Genomic DNA, 26,313 nt, shown 5'->3' with positions numbered 1-26,313 from the left:
GCTGCAGCGTCGCCTCCGCATGGGGTGGGGACAACGCCAAAGGCAGGCGGGCGGGCGGGCGAGCGAGCGAGAGACAGCCAGAGCGAGGGAATCCCCGTGCCCAGCCCAGCCCAGCCCAGCCCTCCTCCTCCTCCTCCTGCGGCCGGCTTGCCACCTGCGGTGCAGTCCCTCTGCTGCCATCTGGCTTGGCAAACTCCCAGGGGGCGAGAGGCAGGCAGGAAGCGCGCGGCATGGCTCGCCCCCGGGGGAATCCGAGGGGAGGGGAGGGGAGGGGGCTGGGCCTTGGCTCCGTGCTGCTGAGAGTGCGGCAGGCTCTGCGGCGAAAGTTTGCAGGAGGCGGCCCGAGCTGCAGAGCGAGCGACTCTCTAGCGCCTCCCTGGAGGGCGTGCCGGGAGCCCGGCCAGACGCTCAGCGGCCTCCGCGAGAGAAAGCGTCGGAGGCGGCGGCTCTGAGCATCGGCAGAGTGCACTCCCCATCCCCCAACAGGCTTGAGTCGCGGCAGAGTCGAGGATGGGAACTCCGCTGCGTCTGCCAGGGCGGCATCGGGACAAACCACGCCGTCTTCTGCCCCGATGTGCATTTCACCCCCTCGCTGGTGGAGAAGTTCCTGAAAGACGCAGCTCCTGAATGGCAGCCCCCCAGCTCCGGAGGCGGCAGAGAGGCAGCCCGCGGCAGGGACCGGCTAGCGCAAACAGGCCGAAAGGCCGCCGGGTTTGGGGCTGTGCCAGCCGGGTGTAGACACTGGAGCAAGACAGACGCTTGCAATCCGTGGGTGCTTTGCAGAGGGCCAGTCTAAAAATGAAGACGTGCGCGGTTATTTCTCTCTTCCTGGTGGGCTGGCATGGGGAAAGAATAGCCAGCATTGTTGTTTCCTGGGCCCGAATTAACTCCGGTCCAATAGCACTGCAAGAGTGTGCCTTTCCTCAGCAGTGCATGGGGGTGAGCAGCCTTGCTGCAGAATGGGGGGTGGGGTGGGGTGGGGAGGGTTGCCATGTTTCAGGGAATCATCTGCTGTGGTCTTTTTCTTTTTGCACAGGGGGCTGGGCTGCAGAGTTTTGCACCCCACTGCTCAGGGGTAGGATGGGGTGAGGGTCACAGAAAGGGAACTTCTAAGGGGGAAAGGATGGCTTTGCAGCTCCCCTTTGAAAAGATGTAGGGATGCTCCCACATCTCTCAGAAGATTCCCCCCCCCAAAAAAAACCCCACATTCTTCCTGTTCAGGTTTATAAGCTGGCCTAGGTGAGAGAGCAACACTGTGCCCTAAGTGATGACATGGGCACTAGCCAATGCATTCTGTGATCTGAACACATACTGATAGATTTGGGTCCAGTAGCACCTCAGAGACCAATTTTCAAAAATCAAGTGCTACTGGACTTAAATGTAGCTGTGGTATAGTGGTTAAGAACAAAGGACTACTCTGAAGAACTGGGGTTGATCCCTGACTCTTCCACATGCAGTCAGCTGGATGACTTTGGGCTAGTCACAGTTCTCTTAGAGCTCTCTCAGCCTCACCTACCTCACAGGGTGTCTGTTGTGGGGAGAGGTAGGCAAAATGGTTTGTAAGCCACTTGGGACTCTTTTGGGCAGTGAGAACCAACCCTTTGTCTTCTCTTCTTCTGTTCTGCTGCTGACCAGCATGGCTACCCTCTGTGCTTTGCAGTTGGGGTGAGGAGGACTGTGTTGTTACAGCAGTAAAATGTTACATACTGAGTCTAGGAAGATGTAGTTTCTCTGCAGTAGGTAGAGAAACCAGGAAGGAGCAGCATTTGGATCATAGCAGCAGCTGCACAGTTGTGTTTGCATGATGGAAATACCAGTTCTGATTTGTTAAAGACATCTGCAAAGCTGTCCCCTCTCTCTGTCCCAACCAGGCTTCTGCCTTGTTGGTGGATATCTGCTCTCCACCAGACTACACACTTAAGAAGACTTGCAGCTTTCAAAACAGGCTGCTGGGACACCTGAGTCCCAACTGGCTTAGTCCATTCCAGCACCTTCTCCCATAGGTCATTGGCCTGCATGGAAGGCACTTCCACCCCAAACTGAATTGTGACGTTATTTAAGGTGAGGATTTCCAAGATGGTCATTGACACCAGGGAGGGGAGGCAAGAAAGGCATGGATGGGGAGAGAACTCTTTACCGAAGTGAACCAGTTGCTGGGGTGGGTGAGGGCAACCACTTGCCATCTGGATCCCTGTCCGTGGTAGCTGCTCAGATCAGGTGACTGGAAGACAGGAGGCCCTTTGAGGCCTCTAACATCGGGAGAATCCCCTAAAGGGCTGGAGGAGGCAGTGGTTCACATTCTCCTGAAAAAAACGTTGCTGGATCCGCGGGACCCCACCAGCTACCGCCTGGTCTCGCATCTTGCGTTTCTGGGCAAGGTAGTTGAGAGGGCCATTGTGGACCAGCTCCTGGCTTTCTTGGAGGAAACTTCGGCCTTTGACCCATACCAGTTGGGCTTCTGGCCACGAGGTGGAGACTGCACCCTGATGGATGATCTCTGGTGCCAGCTGGATTGAGGCGGTTTGGCTATCCTCGTACTTCTCAATCTGTCGGCTGCATTTGATGTGGTCAAACATGAGTTGTTAGCCCACTGCCTCACCAGGGACAGCCTTACAGTGGCTGGTCTCCTCTCTCCAGCACTGGTCACAAAGGGTGGCAGTGGGGGAAGAGTTGTCCGGCCCCTTTGAGCTCCCCCATGCTTTTCATCATCTATATGCACCTCTGTCACTGCTGGCCCTGACCTGGTGGAATGAGCACCTGGAAGAGCTGAGGGCCTTAACGGAGCTGTCAGCGTTCCACAGGGCCTGCAAAATGGAGCTCTTCTGCCAGGCTTTTGGTTGAGGCCAGCCCAGGAAGTTCAGGTGCCTCCCTATATAGGCCCCGTAGAGGCCTGGAGAGACATTGCCCTTGACAACTGGGCATGGATTCTCTCCTGAGGATAATGGTGGCTATTGGGGACTGAGTGGGGGTGGGGGTGCATTTCTTAAATATTGTTTCCCACCCAAAGTGTGACTGGCTCAAAGTCATCCTGCTGACTGTATGCAGAAGAGAGGGGAATCAGACTCAGTTCTCCAGATTAGTGTCCTGTGCTCTTTAACCACTACACTATGCTGGCTTTTTGGGGGATAAGAGAAACTGGTGAGAACATGCACTGAGTTGAGATTAGTGTACGTCTCCCTGGTGTATATCCTTTGCACAGAAATACATTTCCTGCTTGCCCTCTCTCTGCCAGTGGGAGCTCTGTCGATAGCAGCTGTGCTCCAAGCATTCCAAGACGCTGTGCAAATGCTAACCTGTTCAGTCTTGCAGGTGACAAAATCATGCAAGGTTAAATAGAAGAAGGGAGAGACCAGCAAATGGCTGAATTTAGATGTGATTTGAAGAGGGACGCCTGTCTTAGAATGGGATATTGGCTCTAGGTATGAAGTCTGATTCAAACCTTGTTGAACAGAATGTGTGTGAACCTGAGAGTCAAAGGGGCATTGTAGATTTGTTCAGGTACTGGTGTTGATGGATACACAGCTTCTTTGCCAGTTTACGGTGCAATCCTAAACTGAGTCACAGCCTTTTACTTAAGTGCACACAGCTACTTTGGGGGATGTATTCCATGAACCCAAGCATGGGACTGTTGGCTTGCAGCTTGATCCATACACCTAAAATCCATTGATCTGAATAGGATTTGCATAGGTTGTAGTTTTGTTTCCTACATCATAAAAGCCCCCAGCATAGAGTAAGGGTATTTGGAATGCTAAATTATCTTCAGGTACTTTGTAATATTGTTATTTCTGAAGATTTTTGAAAACAGAGTTAGTTGCTGAGATTAAAACGTCCAAGAACGATGGGGGCAGTTATTTGGCCACTGGTCATTAAAATCTAATGGACTTGTGTTCATAGTGCTAAACTGAGACCTGCAGCTAGAGTGACCAATCCTGTCTTTTCTAAGGATGGGGCGGCAGGTGGGCTATGAATTGGGGCCAAAGAGAATGATATATCCTCAGAGGGAATTGTATTGGAATCGGAAAAACAAGGTATGGGTTAGTGCTAAATAGAAGATGCGTGAGGACATTTGTACAGGGACTGAGTTTTATTTATTATATTTATATTTATATACCAGCCTCCCCGAAGGCCCAGGGCGGTTTGGACAGGGAGTCAGGAACTACCGAAGAACTGGGGGAAAATGGGTTTAGAGTAGTGGGGGCAGGAATTGAAAAACTGGATGCGGTAGGAAAAGCCAGTGTCTGTAGTACAACAAGAAAGCATACTGACACGCCAGTAATAGCTAGAACTAGAAGCTGAACACCAGTTGTTTGCAGAGACTTAATGGGACTGGAGAGGCAGTAGATGGGTATTGCAGACCCTTTGCAGATGGAATATTTGTCCAGAATAAACTGTGTCTGAAAGCATTACCCTAGCATAAAATGAAAGTGGGCAGGACACACGTACAGATGAAGAAACAGATCTGGCTCTCCTTTTGACGGCTGTATCTGTTAGCCAATCAGAGATGTCTTCGATCTCTGAAGCAGTCTTTAATGTCCGACAAGAGAGAATCTGGTGAGACCTTTTCAAATCGGCAGACTCAGCAAGTGAAAGTAGAGGGTGGCTAAAGAGGAACAGGTACTGCCTGGGAGACCTCATAGTTTTTATTAGAGAACCAGAAGCTCTTGTTCATGTACTCCAGAGCAATTATGGGCATGCACATTTTTCCCCTTTCAAAAGTGGTGTACATTTTATTCATTTGTTCATTCAATCCCTCTACTAAACTTTGTCTCTTAATGCAGCTTTTATTATTTTTTACATTCATTGTGTTTGTTTTTTGCTCCATCGGTTTCCATGGAAAATGCTAGGAGCACCTCATACAGTGATGAGCCAGCGTGGTGTAGCGGTTAAGAACGGCAGACTCTAGTCTGAAGAACTGGGGTTGATTCCCCACTTGTCCTTCACATGCAGCCAGCTGGATGACCTTGGGCTAGTCACAGTTCTCTTAGGGCTCTTCTCACAGAGTAGTTCTGTTAGAGCTTTTCAGCCCTCCCTACCTCGCAGGGAGAGGGAAGGAAAGGTGTTTGTAAGCCATTGTGGGAGCCTTTCAGGTTGTGAAAAGCAGGGTATCACCACCACCACCCTGATATTGCTGCCCAGCACTGCTGAAGAGGGATCCAGGCTTCTTACCGGGATGGGCATGAGTAGGGGCCAGTGGAAGCACATGGTCTTCTGTAGCAGCACCCTGCAGGAGCACAGTTGCTGAAATAGCTAGTAGTGCTGCCTGACTAATGGGTGTCAGACTAGGATCTGGGTGTCCCAGGTTTGAGTCCACTGTCTGCCATGGAAGTTAGCCAGATGACCTTGGGTGAGTGGTACACGCTCACCCTAACCTACCTCACAGGGTTGTGAGGATAAAATGCAGAAGTGGGCAGCAATAGAAACCACTTTGTGTCCCTGATGGGGGAAGGCAAGGTGTAAATGAAGTAAAATGAATACAACATATCCTACTAGCACCATCATGTCTCAAATCTGTGCATGTCACTATTTCTGACAAGGGGCACTATTGCCTGTCCCAGGCTCTGGGAACTCTTCAATAGCTGTGTACATTCGTGGTGCTGCAATCCGACCCCTGTGCCTCTGCCACCCTTTCTGGATGTCCACTGGTGGAATCCTCCAGCAGTCACACTGGCTTATGGTAGCGTTAGCTGTTGGTTCCCCAGCCAACTGCTGCAGCATGCCCCTGGTCCAGAACATTTCTGGCTGCGTTTAGCAGTGTTTGGTGGAGCAACTGCTGTCTCATCAACAAGGAGAGGAAGCGGGGCAACTGTTGCAATGCATCTTTATTTCTTAAGCCTGGTGTATCTCTGAAAGTAATCCTTTTTCAACTCTTATGAGTCCAAATAAAGAGCCAGCTTGGTGTAGTGGTTAGGAGTGCGGACTTCTAATCTGGCATGCCGGGTTCAATTCCGCACTCCCCCACATGCAGCCAGCTAGGTGACCTTGGGCTCGCCACAGCACTGCTAAAACTGTTTGGATCGAGCAGTGATATCAGGGCTCTCTCAGTGTGTCTGTTGTGGGGAGAGGAATGGGAAGGCGACTGTAAGCCGCTTTGAGCCTCCTTCGGGTAGAGAAAAGCGGCATATAAGAACCAACTCTTCTTCTTCTTCCATCTGCAGCACCTATAAGTATGAGCTTTTCAGCATCTTTTATTGCCCATTTACTGAATAACATTCAGAAAAGTCAGTTCTGGCTCATGCTCCTTCCGACTAATTGAGGATATTTGCTGGCTTCTTTCCAAAGTTGGATTCAGCTTCCTTTTAGAACCGATAGGTAACTGGTAAGCAGGATCCTGGGAAACATGCATGAATGGTGATCGTAGTCTGTGTATGCACGCCTGGAAGCATGGTGGACCTGAACTAAGGTGTCTTATCCAACAGAAACAGGATCTCAGAACAAACTCAGGTGCTGCCCTTGTCTCTGAGATCACCTCATCCGGTCTTCCTTTATCCTTTCCAGAGCAGAGGAAAATAATTTCAAAGCAAAATAAGGATTCTTCTCTTTAAGTGCAAAAATTGTCTAATTTGTTAGGAGGAGAGGGAACAAGGACACTCCAGACTGCAGCTACAAGAGGATTAGTATGATTTATGCCACGCATGTCTGTTTACTAATTGTAAATGCCACAGTCATTATATTGTGTTATTTCCAAACATCAGCCACCAGGTGCTACAACAGTACTGGCTGAACAGGCAGCTCCACGATAGGACCTCAAAGAAAGAAAGCAAAGACTTGAAAAACAACACATGGTTTGTGGCACAATTTTGTTTTTAAAAACAATTACAAGTATGCTCTTGTCTTTTAAAACTCTAAAATGTTGTAAAAGCCAGTATCAAAAAGGTACTTCTGTGACTATAAAGTAGGATAAAGTACCCAGCATAAATACTTTTTATGACATGAAAGAACTGTTATGGCAAACTTAATCTTATTTCAGTTTAATAATGGCGTTATAAGAGTCACTAGATTCAAAAGCACATCATAGATCAAAAGTAGGTGCTATTATTTTGTACAAATTGTTGGGAAATAAAAATCTCCCTTGTAAACTTGAGAGAGAAAAATTGCTTATCATCATTTAGAATCTGTTAATTTAAATCTAGGATATAGTAGGTTAGCTGGACCTGACCCACTCTGGTCAAGAAACGGGCAAGGCAGGCAGGTCTGCATGCTCTCTGGTGAAATGATTCACAGGAAGGCAGCTGTGGGTGCCGTGGAGGGAGAACCAAGAGGCTCATTGGGTCATCACCCCACATTAGCAGAAAGAGAGAGAAGGGAAGCTGTGTTAAACATACACTGAGAAGACACAAATATTTACAATATAATATTATATTGGGCGGGGGGAAGTCCTTAAGGAAAGGGGAAACTATATAGAAAGGGAGAAAAACCCATACAGAGCAGGAGATATGTAAGAGTCCACTTGGTATAAATCTAACTGAACATTTGGTTTGTGTGAAGGAACGTGGGTCCCTTCATCTTAACAAGCCTACATTTTTGTTCCTGTCAGAGTCTGTTGCCCGGCACTTGAAGATCTGAAGCAGCACCTTCAGTTCGCAGCATGGTTCCCAGCACAGCTCAGTGGTAGGGCACCTGGGATGCATGTGCAAGCTCCTAAATTCCCTGGAGATGCCGGAGACGGCAGCTCCTTCCAGAGACTCCCGTAGCAGAGTCAAAGAAGTTCACTGGAGAAGTGATTGCAAGTCATGATGTAAAATTCTGAATTAGATTTGCACATTACTCTGACGCAGCATAAGGCAACTATATATGTTTATCTCGAATTAAAGGATTTCACGTAGAAGGGCTGACCTTAGCTTTATTCCCTGGAGAGCTGCTGTCAGTTGAGGTTAACAACTAAACACACCACAGGCCTGACTGGTATAAGGCAATTACATCTTGGAGTATGTTCAGCAAATTAGCTGATGATGCAGTATTGTGAGAAATTACCTATGCTAGAGAAGATAGGATTAAAAATCCCAAATAAATTGAATCGCTGTGGGGAGCGGAAGAATGGCCTTGCAGTACATTACCTGGGAGAGTCACATGTGCTTCTGTGTTTCATCGCTGTTGAGAAAGTGCTCAGCTGCTTCTGACAGCGGTTTATACAAAAGCCCCCCAAGGTAGTTGGTAGTGAGCATATTTTGTCTTTATTTGTGTGAGAATGACTTGCCCTCTTTCCAGGCTAGATTACTTGTTTACAGATGAAAACAATATAAACGGGAAGATCTGCGACTTTCCCCTAGATAAATGATTTGCTGACTTGGGAGGAAAGGACCTTGGCTGGGGAGCCTCAAGGACTAGCCATGAATTTATGATTTGGGAACTGTATTATAGATGTGCAGTAATGCAGCTTATAGTTATGGCAGAGACAACAATGGCTTTGTTTGCCCTTTAGCCATCTGAGTATAAAGTCACATAATTGCTTTTGAAAAATGCAGGCCATTTAAACTTTTTTTTGCTCATGTGCGGCAATGTATAGAGAAACCCTGCTCTTAGCTACTCTGTATTGGAACTGAATTAGTCTGCAATCCTAAATGTGTGTTTAGAGAGCCAGCTTGGTGTAGTGCCTAGGGGTACAGATTTCTAATCTGGTATGATTCCTCTTTCACATGCAGCCAGCTGGGTGACCTTGAGCTTGTCACAACACTGATAAAGCTGTTCTGACTGAGCAGTGATATCAGGGCTCTCTCAGCCTCACCCACCTCACAGGGTGTCTGTAGTGGGGAGAGGAAAGGGTAGGCTAATGAAAGCCACTTTGAGATTCCTTCTGGTAGAGAAAAGCAGCATATAAGGACCAACTCTTCTTCTTTCTTTGGAGTAAATTCAGTTTAATCTGTTGGGCTTGGATCCAAGTAAGGGGCATTGCTGCTAATGCTGAGTGTAGAATTAAAATACAGCTCCTTCCCATAGCTAGAAATGCAATGGGCCCTTTCTTGTAGGCCCACAATGTTATGTGCTGAAGTCCTCGGTTTAGCAGATTGTATAATCATCTTGCTGGGGATAGATTCCTCCTTGCTGTGGAATACAGATGGGGATTTCATGCCTCTAGATTCAATAGGATCTAGCAAAAGCCTAATGGTGTGACCATCTTGGACTTCCCCATTATCTGGAATTAGCAGCAAATGGTCCTTATATACTTGTGTGCTGCAGCTTGAAACACTAGCATTGAGAACCCCCAGACTCCTGGGGTTATTACTGCCCCTTTTTTTGGACCAGGTGGTGGTTTGAGACCATTAAGAATGAGGCAGCAAATATACTTGCATCTTGGAAACGTTAATAAGCATGGTGAGTAAAACGAGAAGACAACATCAACTACTCCAGGCCTGTCAAATTCACAGCAATCTAGTCATGGGTTACAGCTTGGTTTTGGAGGTCACAGTATGCCTACGATGTGTTCTGTCTAGCCTGAGTGGCACACATTTCAGAGATATGACCTAGCCTCTGTTACTGCAAACATGTTTTTAAATGACACATGCAAGCAAAATAAATATGGTTGGTGTTAAAGAAATACCTAGGTAGATACTTCTCTTATTGGTACTTGCAGTTCCAAGCTGTCCAATTGTGGGGCAGTTTGTAGGGGGCTGTGTAACGTCCAGTGTATGTGCATATGGTAGAGTGGGTCACCCTGAATTCAGAGATAATGGAAGTGATCCACTGCTGTTAGACTGTAAGGCTTGGAACATAATAGGCTCTCTCCCTGAAGATGCATTTGGTTGAGATGGGGGTGGATGTTCGACTGAGATAGTAATCTGGAGATTTCATGAGGCTCTTTTATAAACATTTTGCTGCACAAAAACACTGGAGAAATAAAGCTGTCTGTGTTAGTCATTAATGGCAGACACTTTCCCAGTTGTGAAAAGAAATAATTAAAAGAGACTAGTTGCTGGCCTCATCCATCTCCACCCAAGCACGGAAGCATCCCTGCAAGTGACAAGCTGTGCTGGCAAGCATCTTGTCCTGAGAAGAGAGAGTTAAATTCAAAATTACATGACATATTACTAACATCACATTACAGTCACATTGTCCCAAATAAAATAAATTAAAAAGAAGAGGGGATTGTAAGGAATGTGGACATAAATGTTGAATGAAGTTAGCATGCATAGTGAGGTAAAAAAAAAACTATGTCCTTGTTGAGATCAGGATATTCCATTGTTTTTTGTGATAATGTACATTTCTGCAATCTCCCTTTCTAGCTGTTCTTGAAGTTCCTTTGCAATAAAACAGCTACTTTGAGGTCCCTCGTTGAATGTCCTGGAAGGTTGAAGTATTCCCCTACAGGTTTTTCAGTCCTGTGATTTTTGATGTCAGACTGGTGTCCATTGATTCTTTGGTGGAGGGTTTGACCTGTTTGCCCTATGTAGAGAACAGAGGGACATTGTGGGCATTTAATGCCATATGCAATGTTAGAAGATGAGCAAGTGAATAAGCCTTTGATGGTGTAAGTGATGGTGTTAGGTCCAGTAATTGTCTTAAAGGCACTCAATTAGCTTCTATAGCAGACTGAGATTTGAACTAGGGCCTTCCCAATCGGAGTCCTGTACTCCAACCATGGCACCACATTGGCTCTTCAGCAGCAACTGTTTCCATTCTTTCAGGCAGATAGAATGGAGGAGAAGCCTTCTCTCTGTTACAGGGATCATAAGTAACTAACTTGCAAATAAAAATAAAGAATTCCCCAAGATGTGTAAGCAGACCACATGCAGTGCAGGTTCCTGTGCAGCAGCTTCAGTCTTCCCAGCAAGGTCTCTTCCTGTGTACTCTGGCTAGGGGATGCGCTGGAGTGTCTGTAAGTTGGTCAGTGGATACCCTGTGCTGGTTCAACAGCCTTCTGAAAGCTGTGGAGGGAAGGCGGGGGAGGTTCTACCTTTCTGGCTTTCTGGCAAGGCTATAAAATGAATTATACTGAAAAGCTTTTGGGGGCACTCTGAATCTGGACAAGTCTTTTGATATGCATATGAGGATCATAGAATCATAGAGTTAGAAGGGATCTCCTGAGTCATCTAGTCCAACCCCCTGCACTATGCAGAACACTCACATCCCAATCGCCCATTCACTGTAACCTGCCACCCCTTGAGCTTTCACAGAATCAGCCTCTCCATCAGATGGCTATCCAGCCTCTGTTTGAAAATTTCCAAAGATGGAGAACCCACCACCTCCCGAGGAAGCCTGTTCCACTGAGGAACCGCTCTGTCAGGAACTTTTTCTAGATGTTTAGAAAGAATTTGTTAATTTGTTAGAGGATGATGTTGATATTCTTATAGTCCTCACCTGGATAGCCCAAGCAAGCCCAGTCTTTTCAGATCTTGTTGGCTAAGCAGGGTCAACCCAGGCTAGTATTCAGGTGGGAGAGCTCCCAGGAACACGAGGGTCATGATGCAGGGACAGGCAATGACCAACCACCCCTAAATGTCTCTTTCCTGGCTGCCAGACAATCCTTGGATCACCTGGCCACACTACACACGCCATATGATTAGTAATAATGATAAATAATAATAACAATGCTCTCATATTTACTCATTTAACATTTTGACTGCCTGACAGTAGACCGCTTTATTGTGTTTTGTGTTCTGTTGCTAGCTCATGTTGCGTACTAAGTTTACTCCGAAGAAAGATGGACATGTAAATATTTTAAGGAAATTAATTGAAACAACACCAAAAGAAATGTATGTTTGTATTGATGTGTTTTTCAAGGTGGTTTGATGCTTGGCCTTTGAGGCTGTCGCCCTATAGCTGCATAGACAGTCATAGCAAAAACAGCTGCCAAAGCAAGAGGACAGGAACTGCCTATAGACCAGCGACTTGGACCCTGTGTGAAGCAGCAGCCTCTGTTTTGGGGGGTGAGTTGGAGAGATTGACTTTCTGGAGAAACAGAAAGGTCATTTTCCACCTGAAGTACTGCACTGCAGACAGCAGGCTGAAGCTTCTGAGGGAACTCCGATTGCTGCTTTTGTCAGAGTTCTTTTTGCACCTAAATTAGAAAGGGTTGAACGTACTGCAATAAACGCAACAGCATGGGGTTGCCATGGAAGAAATGCTAGTTTGCAGCTGATGTAGATGGAGCAAAGTTCAATTAGCCTCTTCCAGGGACAAGAAGTCAATATTGAGGATTGTTCCTAGGGCAGGACTTTTAGAGGATTGTTCCTAGGGCAGGACTTGAGCTGGTTTTCTTCCAGGCACAAGGTTCGGAAGGGCATGTTAAAACCGGGACCATTTTGGCACATGGAGTTGAGGTCAGGCACAACAGGGAAGGGCTGAAGCGTTAGTCTCGCATGTTTCTAAAAGGCATTATGAAATAATCCTGTGGATTTATATAGAATTATTATACAATCCTGATTGATATTAGTGCTGTCTGCCCAGATCAGAAAAGGAAAGCTGGCTTGCTATAGGAAGAGAGTTCTCAGGTCTCGATCTCTTGCTCTTCCTCTAAATTTGTCCTCTTTGAGAGCCAGTTTGGTGTAGCAGTTAAGATTGACAGCTTCTAATCTGGAGAACCGGATTTGATTCCCCACTCCTTCACATGCAGCCAGCTGGGTGACCTTGGTCCAATCACAGTTCTGCCAGAGCTCTCTCAGTCTTACCTACTTCACAGGGCATCTGTTGTGGGGAGAGGAAGGTGGGTGATTGTAAGCTGTTCTGAGAATCCTTCTGATAGTAAAAAGCAGGGGACAGACTCTTCTTCCTCCTCTTTTGGTCTATGTTTGTCAAAAGGCAAGAGTTCTTTCTGGCGAGAGCTACTCACCTGTCCGGGAGGAAAAATGCCCCATCTCGTTGAGAACCTTCTTTGATATCCAAGAAACCATTATCTAAAACTCCTGCCAAAAGAGATGTACAGTGTCATTTTCTGTCTCCCTTGGCTTCATTCCCTGTCACTGATCTGACTTTCTGTGGGAAATCTGTTTTCTGTCTTGTGACTCTGAAACTATAAACTTGAATATACTCTAGGGAGCCTGAAAAGGGGAAACTGGGGTTGGTTAGGAATTATATCAATATTTCTTGAAGGGTTTCCCCCCTCATTTGTTTTGCCTTTCATGACGATTTGTCCTTGACCTATTTTTGGTCTGGAATATCACTTACCAAGTTTGGTGTAGTGGTCAGGAATGCGGACTTCTAATATGGCTTGCCAGGTTCGATTCTGCACTCCCCCCCCATGCAACCAGCTGGGTGACCTTGGGTTCGCCACGGCACTGATAAAACTGTTCTGACCAAGCAGTGATATCAGGGCTCTCTCAGCCTCACCCACCTCACAGGGTGTCTGTTGTGGGGAGAGGAAAGGGAAGGCGACTGTAAGCCGCTTTGAGCCTCCTTCGGGTAGAGAAAAGTGGCATATAAGAACCAACTCTTCTTCTTCTTCTTCTTCTATATTTAGACAGAACATATGCCCCAAATACTCTGATATTTTGCCTAAAGATATTGATGTTTTAATTGATTCTAATGTATTAACTGCCTTTCCACCAGAAGATGCCCAAGCAATATTACCCAGGGGTGGGGGGAGGGGATCTACCAAGCAAATAGCATCTACTTCAACACTTCAGTTTAAAATATTTCAGAGAATAATTTCTGTTGGGGAGTTGTGTTAGTTTGCAGTAGAAGCAAGATTCATCTCCCATAGCACCAACAAGATTTCCAGGGTACAAGCGTTTGAGAGTTGAAACTTGTCTCTGAGCAATGAAGCTTTGACTCTTGAAAGCTTATAACTTCGAATCTTGTGGTCCATTAAGGTGCTACTGGACTCACATCTTGCCCTTGAGAGAATAAGCATGACTTCATTTACTTCCTGGATCTCTAACAGCCAGGTGTCCAATAGGCCTTTCTGAGCAGCTGGCTTTGGCTCTGTGGTGAGAAAGCTCTGCTTGGTGAGAAAGCTCTGCTTAGCAGGCTTGTCCAACGTGCCCAGAGGGACCCAGGAGATCTGAAAAAGAAAAAATCAGGGGGGACCATTCAGATGTCTGTAGAAAATGCTGCTGCTGTCATTCCATTAGCTGGCTGTTTAGAATTTATTGTGGCTCTCCAGATGTCCATGGACTACAATTCTCATGAGCCCCTGCCAGCATTCGCTGGCAGGGGCTCATGGGAATTGTAGTCCATGGACATCTGGAGAGCCACAGTTTGACCACCCCTGGTCTAAGGAGTAGGATGGCCTTGCTGCTTAAGCAGCTAAGACAGATTCAGATTCCTCAGTCCAAATCTGTTACTCCTGTACGGAAGGGGATTGTGCCCTTCTTCTTCACTGAAATTCAGAGGATAGTTGTGGAGGATAGTCATTTGAGACTAGTTGTTTAGTTTTCTTGAAACCCCTTTGTGACCCAGGGTTTGAGGAGATACATATCTCTACTAGGTCATCCTGGATGAACCTATGCTCCTAGATATTTCTCATGTTCGTCCTTTCTAGATGCTTCGCACAACTGGAATATCAGGAAGTAGTTTTGAGTGCCTGCACCGCTTTGTGTGCCCAAATTTCCCATACCTGCTGTATAAACCATTAGAAGATTTCCCAGTATCATTTGATAACTGAGATATTTTTGAGAGATTCCCACCCCCCTGAAAAATAATATCTCATTTGGATATATTCAATGAGGAAGACAAGGTACACCTAATTTTGAGAATGTTCCTGATCTGCTCATGAAATAATGTAATTAAAAATGAAATGTGCGCTAGTCGTGCTTTGGAAGCCTGATTGCTTAATTATGCAAAGTGTTCATTGATTTCATTGGATGGCCGTCTGCCATCTTTGGAAATAAAAAAGTATGTTTGCTTTAATTTGGAGTTAATGTCCCGTCATTCCATTCCTCTGGCATCAAAACAGAAAATTCCATCCTGGAATTTCAGAAGTAGGATGCCTTTTCCTTTGGTGTAAGGCCTTGAGCTACTTACCGATAGGTGATTAATGGGTGCTTAAGTAGTGAAAAATCTTGCCTGTTGTAACACTAAGGCATCCTGTCAGCAGTGGTGAGACAAACACACACATAAAATTTAGATATTAAAAATCTACTCGTGTTCTAGGCAATATGGGGCATTCTATAAAAGATTTGTAGCCCTTTGAATTTAATCACTCTTTAGTGGCTCGAAGGAGACAGCAGCTGTGATTTATGTTCTAGACAACATACCATGTGTTCCCAAATGTATGTCAAGGATTGTTAACAATGGGGAGATATCTATATTCTTTAAAAATTCTTCACACTGATTCAAAATTGTTTATTCAGGTGCTGCATGGCACCAAGTAAACTGATAATTCCAATATGCTTCCATCCATTTATTTCTTTTGCGTGTGAATGAAATAGGTAAATAATTTTAAAAAATAGCTAGAGGTTATTGGGTGTGGTGTAAGCACGATTAGCTACACAGCTCCAGTTGTGCAATGGCTACTATTACCAACAGCAGCGAGCAGCAATGCGGAGTAGTGATTAGCGCTTCAAACTAAGACCTGGGAGACGAAGCTTCACATTCCTGCTCTAGCATGAAATTCCCTGGGTGACCTCTTTCAGCCTACCCTGCCTCGGGGATGTTGAGAGAACATAATGGAGGAGGGACAAAATGTTGTAAGCTGTTTTAGGTTTCAAACGTAGAGACAGAAGGGGTATAAAAATCGAGACAGAATATGGATGGTTCTTGCTTCAAATGGTTTAGTCTTACAATGACCTCCAGTCAGAAAGTTGAGTGGTGATGGGTATTGTTTTATGTTGGGTTTTAAATGGCTGTAAACCACCATGAGCTGGCTGTGCCGGGAATGACGGTTAACAAATATAAGTAATAAATAAATAAAATAAACTATACTAGAGGCTGGGGATCTGACTTTGGTCCTCCGGATTTGTTTAATTTTCTTTAAAGGAAGATGGTGTCCTTTGATTCAGGGCCGTGCTGGGAAAGATATGGGGAGACCTTAACTCTTCCACACTGAGTGGTTTATGCTGTTTAGAGCAGAGGTAGTCAACCTGTGGTCCTCCAGATGTTTGATTACAATTCCCATGAGCCCCTGCCAGAATTTGCTATCAGGGGCTCATGGGAATTGTAGTCCATGAACATCTGGAGGAAGTATAGGTTGACTACCCCTGGTTTAGAGGAGTTCCCCCTCCTCAGTTGCAGTTAGGTCTGAAAGCGGAGGGGGGGCATGACTTCGCATTTCCTTGCTAGGGTTCATCATCATGTTTGGGAATGGAATAGGGAAGAATTCACTGCTTGGCTGTGGCCGCTGTGTTCACACTCCAAATAAGCCCTTCTGCTCTGCAGTTATTTCAAAAGGAAACATAGAAGGAGCTCAGAGGTCTCCAGGGGCTTGTCTTATTGAGTCCTGAAGGCCCCCATTTTACAGAAGTGGGATTGAGCTGAACAAGAATGGCTTTCTCGAGGCTGCCTAATGAGTTTATGGCTGAAGTGAATATTGAACTTCCCTCTATGGTTACACTGTGAACTGTGACCCCCCAGAGGTTCCTGCCTCCGGTCTGTCTTCAGAGGTGGCCAGAGGTAAGCTGCAGTCTCAAATCACCTGCTGCCGTTTTCTGTCCTACCTTCTGTCCTACCTGGAGAGCCAGTTTGGTGTAGTGGTTAGGAGTGTGGACTTCTAATCTGGCAAGCCAGGTTCTATTCCGCACTCCCCCCCCCACATGCAGCCAGCTGGGTGACCTTGGGCTCGCCATGGCACTGATAAAACTGTTCTGACTGAGAAGTGATATCAGGGCTCTCTCAGCCTCACCCACCCCACAGGCTGTCTGTTGTGGGGAGAGGAAAGGGAAGGCGACTGTAAACCGCTTTGAGCCTCCTTCGGGTAGGGAAAAGCGGCATATAAGAACCTACTCTTCTTCTTCTTCTTCTTCTTCTACAAGGACAATGTAAGAATAACTGCAATCAGGTTTTGTTTTTTTTTACTTGGAACACTCCTTTTCAGAATTTATATAGCACTTCACTATTGATGTTGTTATTCCATAACATTAATTCCCCAGGCCCAAACCATCATCCTTCTAGTTCTCCATAATCCTTAAATCCTGAACACTCGAGGCAAAAGACCTGTCATAGACGTGTGTGGATTCTGAGTTTTTGTTCTGCCTTGATTGTTTCTCCTGTTGTCTTCCAGGTTTACATGCTACTAAGGCTGATAAATACAAATACTATTCATAGCAATCAATAATGACAATGGAAGAATTTTTTTTTCTCTTCAAGGCTGTCATTTGGAGGAAGAAGAGGTCAAGGGGTCCTCAGGAAGTTCTGTGCCAACTTTTATTAAAATCCAGTAGGAGTTCAGTATTTTTTTTAAAGACTGTTGAATAAATCTTTTTATGCAGCATTTTTTTGTTTCTTTTTCTATCAAATGGAGCCCCCTAGAGGTCGTAGTAGTAATTGCCTCATCCGAGTACAGTATAATTCTCTGCTTCCCCCTTTAATGAAGTTAACGGCATTATAACCGAACATCGATGTGATTTGGAAAGATGCCTGTTTGGCAGCCGAATGCTATTTGGGAGGGGAAAATACCTCGACAGGTGCTTGTGTGCCTGCTAGGCTCAGCTGACAGTTCGGGCCAGCAGATCCCACTGCAGGGGAGGTCTCTGAACAGCTTGCTCTTCCTTCTGTTGCAGAGGACAATATCTAGGAATTTCATTGCTCACTTTAAGGTTGGCTTCTTCCCCTCCTTTTATTAAATGAGGATTGGCTACTGCAGGATGCCAGTCACATACTGTTTGTGTTCAGTTCCAAAAGCTTAACTTTGCGTGTGTTGAATTGATCTTATGCATGCTCCCACATGTCCATGATGCAACATAACTCATCTAGGTTATGCGGTGTGTGGCTTTTTTGGGGTAAGTCATCTGGAAATGTCGTGAGATCATTTCTCCCCAAGGAATCCGCTTGCATTCATATGAGCACATCAGAAATGGATGGTGAGAAGCCAGCCTCAAGGAAGAAACTACGGTTATTTAATCACAGTATTCTCTAGGCACAGTAATAGAGTCCATGCACTGTGCAGGATCATGCTCCAGATAAACTGCCCCTGGTGGACAGCCCCGTGAGCTCTTCAGTGAAAGGCAGGTGAGGAGATCCTTTTCAGAGCAGCTGGCTGGAGCTGCGGTTCAGAAACCAGTGACCTTAAACCCAGGGGTCTTAAAATAGGCACTTAAACTGCATGATGCTGAAAACCTGTGCTATTTATAAGCATGCAAAGCAAGCCTAATGAGTCTGAAACCTAGACACAAATGCAAAAATATAGGACATTTTGGTTTGGGGACTCATGTTGAACAGGCCTCTCAGCTGCATGGACGCTTAGTGTACTGTTGCTCCATGATTTAATATTTTATTTAGTGTCAACAGTATGTAAAGCACAGACCTACATATCCTTGCATCTGCTCTCTGACCTTGATTTCTGCTTCCCCTCTACACTCTGTGGCCATTTTCACCTACACAACATAGACCACATCATAATGGAAACACAGCACATACATTGACTAGAATGTATGTTTAAATTACCCAGTTTTTCCTCTTCTGATTGAGCGGGCATAGGGAACACTGCATGGAATAAAGAGGATTCAGAGGGCATGCCTTGTGTACCATCCCTCTCCTGCCAATCACTGTGCCCCCACCCCATCTAGGTGTTTTGCAGGGGATAAGGGATGGCTGGAGTCCCCAGATTGTGGCTCACTCAGTTTTTAGATCTTTGTCTTCCTCCCAGGGGGATGGAGAAGGGGATGGAGACACAGGGTAGGCTAATCTCTAAGTATTAGAATCACGTGCAATGAAAATGAAAGTGTCGAAAATCCATCAGATTATAAAGCAGGAAGGCTTTAACTAAAAGCCCTTCATGTCCCCCAATGACATTCTTCTGACTCTTTATCATCCTTGTCTCTTCCCGACATAGTGACAGCACATGTCTGCTTACAGGGTCAGGCAGGGCTGCTTCAATCACTTTTCAATGTTGTTTTTTTTTTCCTATGACTTGCTTATCTGAGGAAATGCTGTCTTTGTTTTTCTTACATTTGAGATGCAGCAAATATATTCAGGGCTTTTTTGCCATGGCAGGTCCCTTTGCTGCATGGGAAGGGAGGTCGCCATTCCTAGACATCACCTCCATAACAGAAGAGGTGATGCAGCTGTGCAAATCAGCATGGCCTGTACTTAGTCCTGTAAGATCTCAACCCCAATCAGTGGGAAGGGGCTCTGGAGATGACTGGAACTATGTTGTCAGGGCATCCAGACACAGATAAGTAACACAAAACCTGCTTCTTGTTTATGGCCATCTCTTGGACACCTGCTGACATGCCCTTGCAATGTAAGGTATTCACAGGGCCACTGCCATTTCTTTTGTGTTCGAAAAAAAGCATAATGATAAACTGTGTTTTCATTTCACACTGTCATAGATATCAATTTGGTCTCAACTGAGGCCAGGGACTTTTCAATCCCGGCCCCGGTCTGATGGAACTGTCTCCCTAGCAAGATCAGGGCCCTGCAGGACCTTGGACAGTTCCACGGGGCCTGAAAGAGAGAGATGTTCCTTCCACCAAGCTCCCTGTTCGAAACAACCAAATTATATCTGAGCCTGAATATTTGATCCATGTCAACCTTCCAACTACAAGAACAGAAGCTCATAGAACTATTTTAAGAGATCCATTCTGGATGGATCTAGAACAATATAATACTTAATATTAAAAAGTATTATAATATTCTACTATTTTCATAAATATTGTTACCTGCCCTGAGCCCTACGGGAAGGGTGGACTATTAATAACAACAACAGCAATAGCCACCGTTGGAACAAACTTCAGAAAGAAGTGCTTCAAAACCAGCAAAATCCATGCAGCTGTTCCCATGTCACAGGGAAAACACATACATCTTACATATGCAGGCAGGACAAAGTAAATGAGTGTCTACAGCATGGATAACGATGTGCCTATTATGCCACCTTTAAATCCCTTTAAGAAATGTTGTCTATCTCCAGCTGCCAATGTTATGTTGGAATTCACACTGTATTGCAAAACCTGTGGCTAGTTTCCTCATTACCAGATCAAGGTATTCATCTTGCAGCTAAAGCACTTAGAAAGAGGATGTAAGCAGATTATGCTCCCTTTTTCATACTTCAGCATAGTGACCAGTTAGAAGAATAATTGTTTGCCGAGATCTGGAGCAAACCAGTTGTGATTTGGTTGTTTTGGGGAGTCATATATTGGTATGTTTGACTGAGGATATAGCGCTCTGTGTATCTTTTAGTTCTTATTGCTCCACTGTTCAGAGGAGGTCACAGCCGTTGAACCAAGACAAGTAGCAATGATTTCTTGGGTAGATTATATTTTCATTTATAGTTTTCCCACTGTTTAGAGTTTAGAGAGTGTGTTTGTTGCCTTGCTATATAGGCAGCAGAAGTTAGCCTCACCAGAATGCTGATTGGCATTTGGGTCCTTGTACAAGCCAAGCATGGATGTGTCTGCAACTTGTGCTCCCTGCGTAAAGCTGCTCCAGGCTAAAATGTTCACCCATTAGACCTGGAATCTTGGAGTAAAATTGGAGAAACCCTTTTTTGTGGATCGATCCTGCTGGATAACTGCTGTTTAATCAGTGTAGGGACTGCAGCCCATCTTCAAACAAAAACAAATCAAGACTCAGAATCACAGGATCAGAATCACACAGTGCTGGAAGAGACCACAAAGGGCCATCCAGTCCAGCCCCCGACCTTCTTGGGGACTTAAAAATCGCACACTCCTGACAGGCGCACATCCAATTTCCTCCTAAAAACATCCAACGAAGGAGACTCCACCACCTTCTGAGGCCATCTCACCACCAGCCCTCACCGCCAGAAATGTTTTCATTTTCAGAAAAAGCTATTCTCAAACTCTGCATTAATGGTAGCTATTTTTCCTTTTAGGAACAGTTGTGTGAGTGAATAGTTCATTATAATCCTCCCCCCCCCCACATCAGTTTTACCGAGAAGGTAGTGTGGTGAAGCCATCAGCCTTTGACTTGGCGGCAGCAACCGGCAAGAAGGCGTAGTAGAAACATTTTCCATGATCGATCATTCTGCTGGAAAACATCCCCGGACTGCTGCATTTTATAAGAAAGGATACTGGAATTGGAGAAAGGGCAATTTCCAGTTGAAGCTTCATTCATAATGTACAAAACTGTCTCCGTGCATTGGAAGCTCCTGCATTGATCTGGATGAGACTTGCTGTCATGGGCGGCTGTGGCTGAAAGTGCGTCTTGTGCTGCTTGCCCCCCCCCCCTTTGGCATCTTCTCACTTACATCAGGGAGGAATCACCTCCTGACCTATTGAACTATCCCATTCTGTGTGTAAAGAGGTCAGAATAAACATTCCAGTGCCGTTTTGAAAGAAGCCTATTGATCTGCTATCGCCCCCCTACAATACCAAGGGCAGTGACCTCTTGAATGTCGGTTACCAAAAACACAGGGCTAAACTATTCCAGATCTATAGCTGGTTGTCGTAATCTCTGCCCTTTCAAGCAGTTGGTCTGCAGTGGTTGGATATTCTATATACTCCGTATCCTGGTACTTTTGTTTTAGGCTGTGGGCTTTAGTTGATGTGCTTACGACATATATCTTGTCTAAAAATGTTGTCCCAGGGTGCATTGGTGATTTTTCTAGCATTGGAGTTCTGCTCTTGCTTCCTGCCCCTCCAGACCAGCCTATTGTCAGAATGCCATGTGAGAAGCCTATAATAAGATATACACAGAGTATGTCTTTTTTTTTCCTCCTACAATGTGTGAAATACAAATTTCCTGGCACAGGAAAGAGCATAAATTGATATAGGAAAAATGTATTACTAAAAGTGTGCAAAAAGAGAAATTAAAACTTTGGATTACAGGGAGAACAAATAATTCAAATACAACCCACTTTCATTTATCTTTGGTTGCCATGGTGGTTACTCATCTGTTTCCTCGATATTGGGATCTCACTGATTGGCTCCCTCCAACTTTTTAATTGCTTTTAAAATTGTTTTAGGTCTTAACTAGATTTCTTTGCCCTGTAGTTAATTCTTTCTCACTTTCTAATATTTCAAGGTTCTGTAACAATTCTGGTATCTAAAATAGGACTATTTCCAATTTTGCTGGTATCAGTCACAGCAGCTCTCTGGCAAATTGTCCCCATGAATAAAACCATGCCTTTTTCTTGTCAGTAATATGAAATGAGAACTGTAAGAGTTAGTGACCCCAATGGATGTGACTAGTCACTGCTTTCAGAGATAAGCAGCTGGTAAGTTGACTGTTGTCCTTTTGTTGAATGCAGGTTATCTGTTCCCCCTTAACTGTCAAGAGGTTTCCAGAGTGTTAAGCATCCAGTCAGTCCAAGTGGTTGTGGTAAGTTCTCAGCCTTTTATTCTGTCCCTGTTTTTATGTTCAAATAACTCCCCAGTGTAATTTCACTGAGGACTGTGTCCTTCTGTTAATGCGTGGATCCCTGGCATCATGAGCTAAAGTGTTAAAAGGCCAAGCCGTTGCTTGACAGTGGCCGTAATCTCCACAAGGCATTAGGCGACCACTGTAAGAGCAAATACATAGGGAGCTGTTTAGAGAACTCGAGATGTATCAGTGTGAAGTGGACGATAAAAACAAATTCCTGAGAAGTACAAAATCTCTGTATATTGTTGTCTCAAAAAGACACCCAGGTGATGACACTGCAAGCTGTTAGCTAAATCAAATCCCAAGGCTGGAAGTATGCCAAACTGTGATTTATGTAGAGGTCAGTTGCTTCCGTTGGTGGTCTGTGCCAGACAGTTTACTAATTTGCCACAATTTACTTTTGCATTATATCTGCTTATGATCCTTGTTCCATTTAATCTGAGGGAGAGTGTATGCACTTGAAAGCTCAAGCCTTGAATAAATCTTTGTTGGTCTTAAAGGTGCTATTGGACTCCATTTTTGTTTAGTCTTTTAGCTGGCATGTTTTGATCTATACCCATCCAAGTAACCTTTTAGTCTTTAAAAAATATACGGTTGGATTTGGTATTTGATCTTGCAAATACGGGGGCAAGAAAGGTCTGTGAGCATCACATCAAAATCACAAGATGTCATAGTCCCATTGTATACGGCACTGGTCAGACCACACCCGGAGTACTGTGTGCAGTTCTGGAGGCCTCACTTCAAGAAGGACGTAGATAACATTGAAAGGGTACAGAGGAGAGCAACGAGGATGATCTGGGGCCAAGGGACCAAGCTCTATGAAGATAGGTTGAGGGACTTGGGAATGTTCAGCCTGGAGAAAAGGAGGTTGAGAGGGGACATGATAGCCCTCTTTAAGTATTTGAAAGGTTGTCACTTGGAGGAAGGCAGGATGCTGTTTCCGTTGGCTGCTGAGGAAAGGACACGCAGTAATGGGTTTAAACTAAAAGTACAACGATATAGGCTAGATATCAGGAAAAAAAATTTACAGTCAGAGTAGTTCAGCAGTGGAATAGACTGCCTAAGGAGGTGGTGAGCTCCCCCTCACTGGCAGTCTTCAAGCAAAGGTTGGATACACACTTTTCTTGGATGCTTTAGGATGCTTTGCGCTGATCCTGCGTTGAGCAGGGGGTTGGACTAGATGGCCTGTTTGGCCCCTTCCAACTCTATGATTCTATGATTCTGTGTTTAAAACCTGCCCTTTACATGATGAATAACTTATCTAGGAAACATAAACTACTGTTCTTGATTTCAGAATCCTTTGGGGCCGGTTGGATCATCCTAATCATTCTGACACTTGTTCTTTAGTTTAGTTTTCAATACAGGGGCTTTGTACTATGGAGGGCCTTCCGCAGAGAGAGTGGTTCTATTTAGGGACTTTGGCAGTCCTTAGGCTTTCGAGTGCACTCTTCCTCAGTCTAAAAAGGTTGTCGTAACATTGAATCAGAGAAAATGACAAGGTAGTTTTTGAGTCCAGCTTTTGCCAGGACGGTGTAGTGGTTAAAGAGTGGCGGACTCTAATCTGGAGAATCAGGACTAATTTTCCACTCCTGTTCCACATGCAGCCACCTGAGTAACCATGAGCCAGTCACAGTTCTCTTAGAACTGTTCTCTTAGAGCAGTTCTGTTAGAACTCTCTCAAACCCACCTACCTTCCAGCTTTCCAGGGATGCTGAGTGCTTGAATTTTCAGCATCTGCTGTGCAAGATACCAGATGAGGGGGGTGGGTACTGTGATGCTGAATGAGGAAGGGTAGCACAAACCATGTTGCCAAAAAGGCAGAGGTGAGGAAAGACCAGCCAGCCAAGGAATCTTTGTTGTTAATGCTGGGTATGAGTGTAGATGCATTCACAGAGCCTCCCTTGGTATGACTGACAGGACAGGGAAAGGCTGGTGGTGTCCAAGAATCAGTAGGAGATGCTAACAGGCTTCACATGAAAGGATGTGTGTCTCTGTGTTATAGTTTGGGTTTACACAAATTCATCTCAGTGTGGTCCTCTTAAAAAAATTATGCTTTACTAATAAAAATTTTGTTCTGTTTTCTGGTGCAATTAGGCTAACAAAAGCAGAACATTATAAAAGGCATCCTAAAAATAGGAGAATCATAAATAATAAAATCCTGACTGTAGACCCCAACAATGTGTCAGCCCTTGAGGAGGGCCCTCCACCTCAAGGCCACTCAGAGGGGCTGGCATGCCATAAGGGAGCAGTGGGGGGCCTCTGACTGACCCTCATTGGAAGGGGCCCTCCCCCACTGAGGGCCAATCAGAGGCTCTTTCCCACGTTCACAGGGACCACGAGGCCTGGCAGCCTCTGCTGTGGGTGCCCACCCTTCTGGCCCGTCTCCCCACCTCTGTGCTGATTGAGGAGCACCACCAGCCTCCATGGAAGCCACCTGCCCTTCTGGTTGGCCTCCCTGCTTTTGCCCAGGCTGAGGAGCACTGCAGGGCTCTATGGTGGCTGCCAGCCCTCGTGCTCAACTTCCCTGCCTGGAGCGAGGAGCGCTGTGGGCTTCCACGGTGGGTGCCCGCCACCAGAGCTGCTGGAGGACTGCCACTGGCTCTGAGCCATGAATGGTGAGAGCTGGAGGGGTGGGGGTGGGGAGCCTCCCTCCTTCTCCCTGTCTGCCCCTAGTACATACATAAAACACAGAATGAGTACTTAAAACAAAGGGCATCGCAGAGGGGTCGTTGTGGGAATGCCAGATGCGCGGCTATTTCATATTAATATAATTAGCCATGGTATGTTTCTGTCCTGTATTTGTCCTCTTTGGACCCTGAACTTGGAATTTTTAATCTTTCCCTGTTAATGCACTGCTTGGCTCCTCTGTGTTGCTTCAGATCTGGCACCCAGCATTATTGCCCTTCAGTACACTTTGGATTGCCCTCCTGCTGCTTTGCAGACATAAGGCACCAAAATATGGATTAAGTCAACGGCTGATCGACAAAAATAAAAGATTTTCCTCCTTTTAGTGTTTGTTATCACTCATGGGCAGCCCTGCTTGCTGCCAGAATTTTGGGCAAGTTCACCCTCACTCAACCATCTCTACTGCCAGATTTCTCTCTCCTTGCCTGCTCTGAAAAGTGTGACTAGAGGCACCAGGCCTTATCTCTTCTCCCCTCCACTCATGTGCCCTACAGAAATGAAGGGCTTGGCTGTTGCTGCTCCCCCTCAAATTCTACCAGCTGCACAACTGTGACTGGCTGGTTTGGGGAAACCTACCTGCATCCTTCAATGCCTTGGGGAACATGTACTGTGGGAGGAATCTTGACTCGTCCTGCCATCCCTTATTTATATATTTATATATTCATTAGGCTGGCTGGGTTTGTGGAGTAGCCATTGCAGAAAACTATGCAAGTGAGTAGCATAGCTAGCTTAAATGGTTGCTCACAGCCACCTGTTGATTGGCTGTGAGCCCAGACCACTTCCTCCATCTGGCCTAATGGGAGCAAGGGCAAAAATATCCCCTCTCGTCCAGCCGGGTCTCCTCCCTTGGTGCTGCTACGTCACTTCTTGTTTGTGCTGGAAGTGATGTCATGACTCTGGGAGAGATGGGACAGGTAAGTCCCCACCTCGAAGCTCTTTCATCAGTGGCTAGCCTCAAGAGCTGGCAACCCTGTTCCGCAATCCGGTTTGTGTGGGAATAGACGTAATTTTCCCTCTCTCTCACACACACAAGCTCTCACTTTGCCCACTGCGTACAGTTTTATCAGTGCCCCTGCTGACTATTTCTCCTCCAACTAGATAGGGTTATCAGTATCTTCCAGAAAACTGTAAGCAACAGATAGGGGGGAAAGTGATACAGAATTGGCTACTTAAACCATTTGGATCATTTTTTAAAATGAGCAAAATCTTGTCTGGATCTTATAATGTGAAATTAGCTGCGTTGGCTGCCTATGTGGAAAATATCCTAGTGCTTATTGGGAT

General features: G+C 45.6%; 1 protein-coding gene across 8 annotated transcripts in view; it reads left to right on the top strand.

The window, feature by feature from the left end:
• Nucleotides 1-26,313, top strand: part of SYT2 (synaptotagmin 2) — a 188,941-nt gene that overhangs the window by 108,800 nt on the left and 53,828 nt on the right. For 4 of the 8 annotated variants that reach the window (XM_077335056.1, XM_077335053.1, XM_077335055.1 and 1 more), the window contains one exon: nucleotides 22,235-22,305. The exons of 3 other annotated variants lie outside the window; for them this stretch is intronic. The gene's annotated coding sequence lies outside the window, so the exon portion shown is untranslated. Of the gene's footprint in view, nucleotides 1-746; nucleotides 769-22,234; nucleotides 22,306-26,313 lie in introns of those variants that run through there. One more of the 8 variants, XM_077335057.1, reaches the window with a different exon arrangement.

Source organism: Paroedura picta, chromosome 4, assembly GCF_049243985.1.
Source record: "Paroedura picta isolate Pp20150507F chromosome 4, Ppicta_v3.0, whole genome shotgun sequence".
NCBI lineage: Eukaryota > Metazoa > Chordata > Lepidosauria > Squamata > Gekkonidae > Paroedura > Paroedura picta.
The sequence above is the reverse complement of the archived record's forward strand: the minus strand, read 5'-3'. Positions and strand labels throughout refer to the sequence as shown.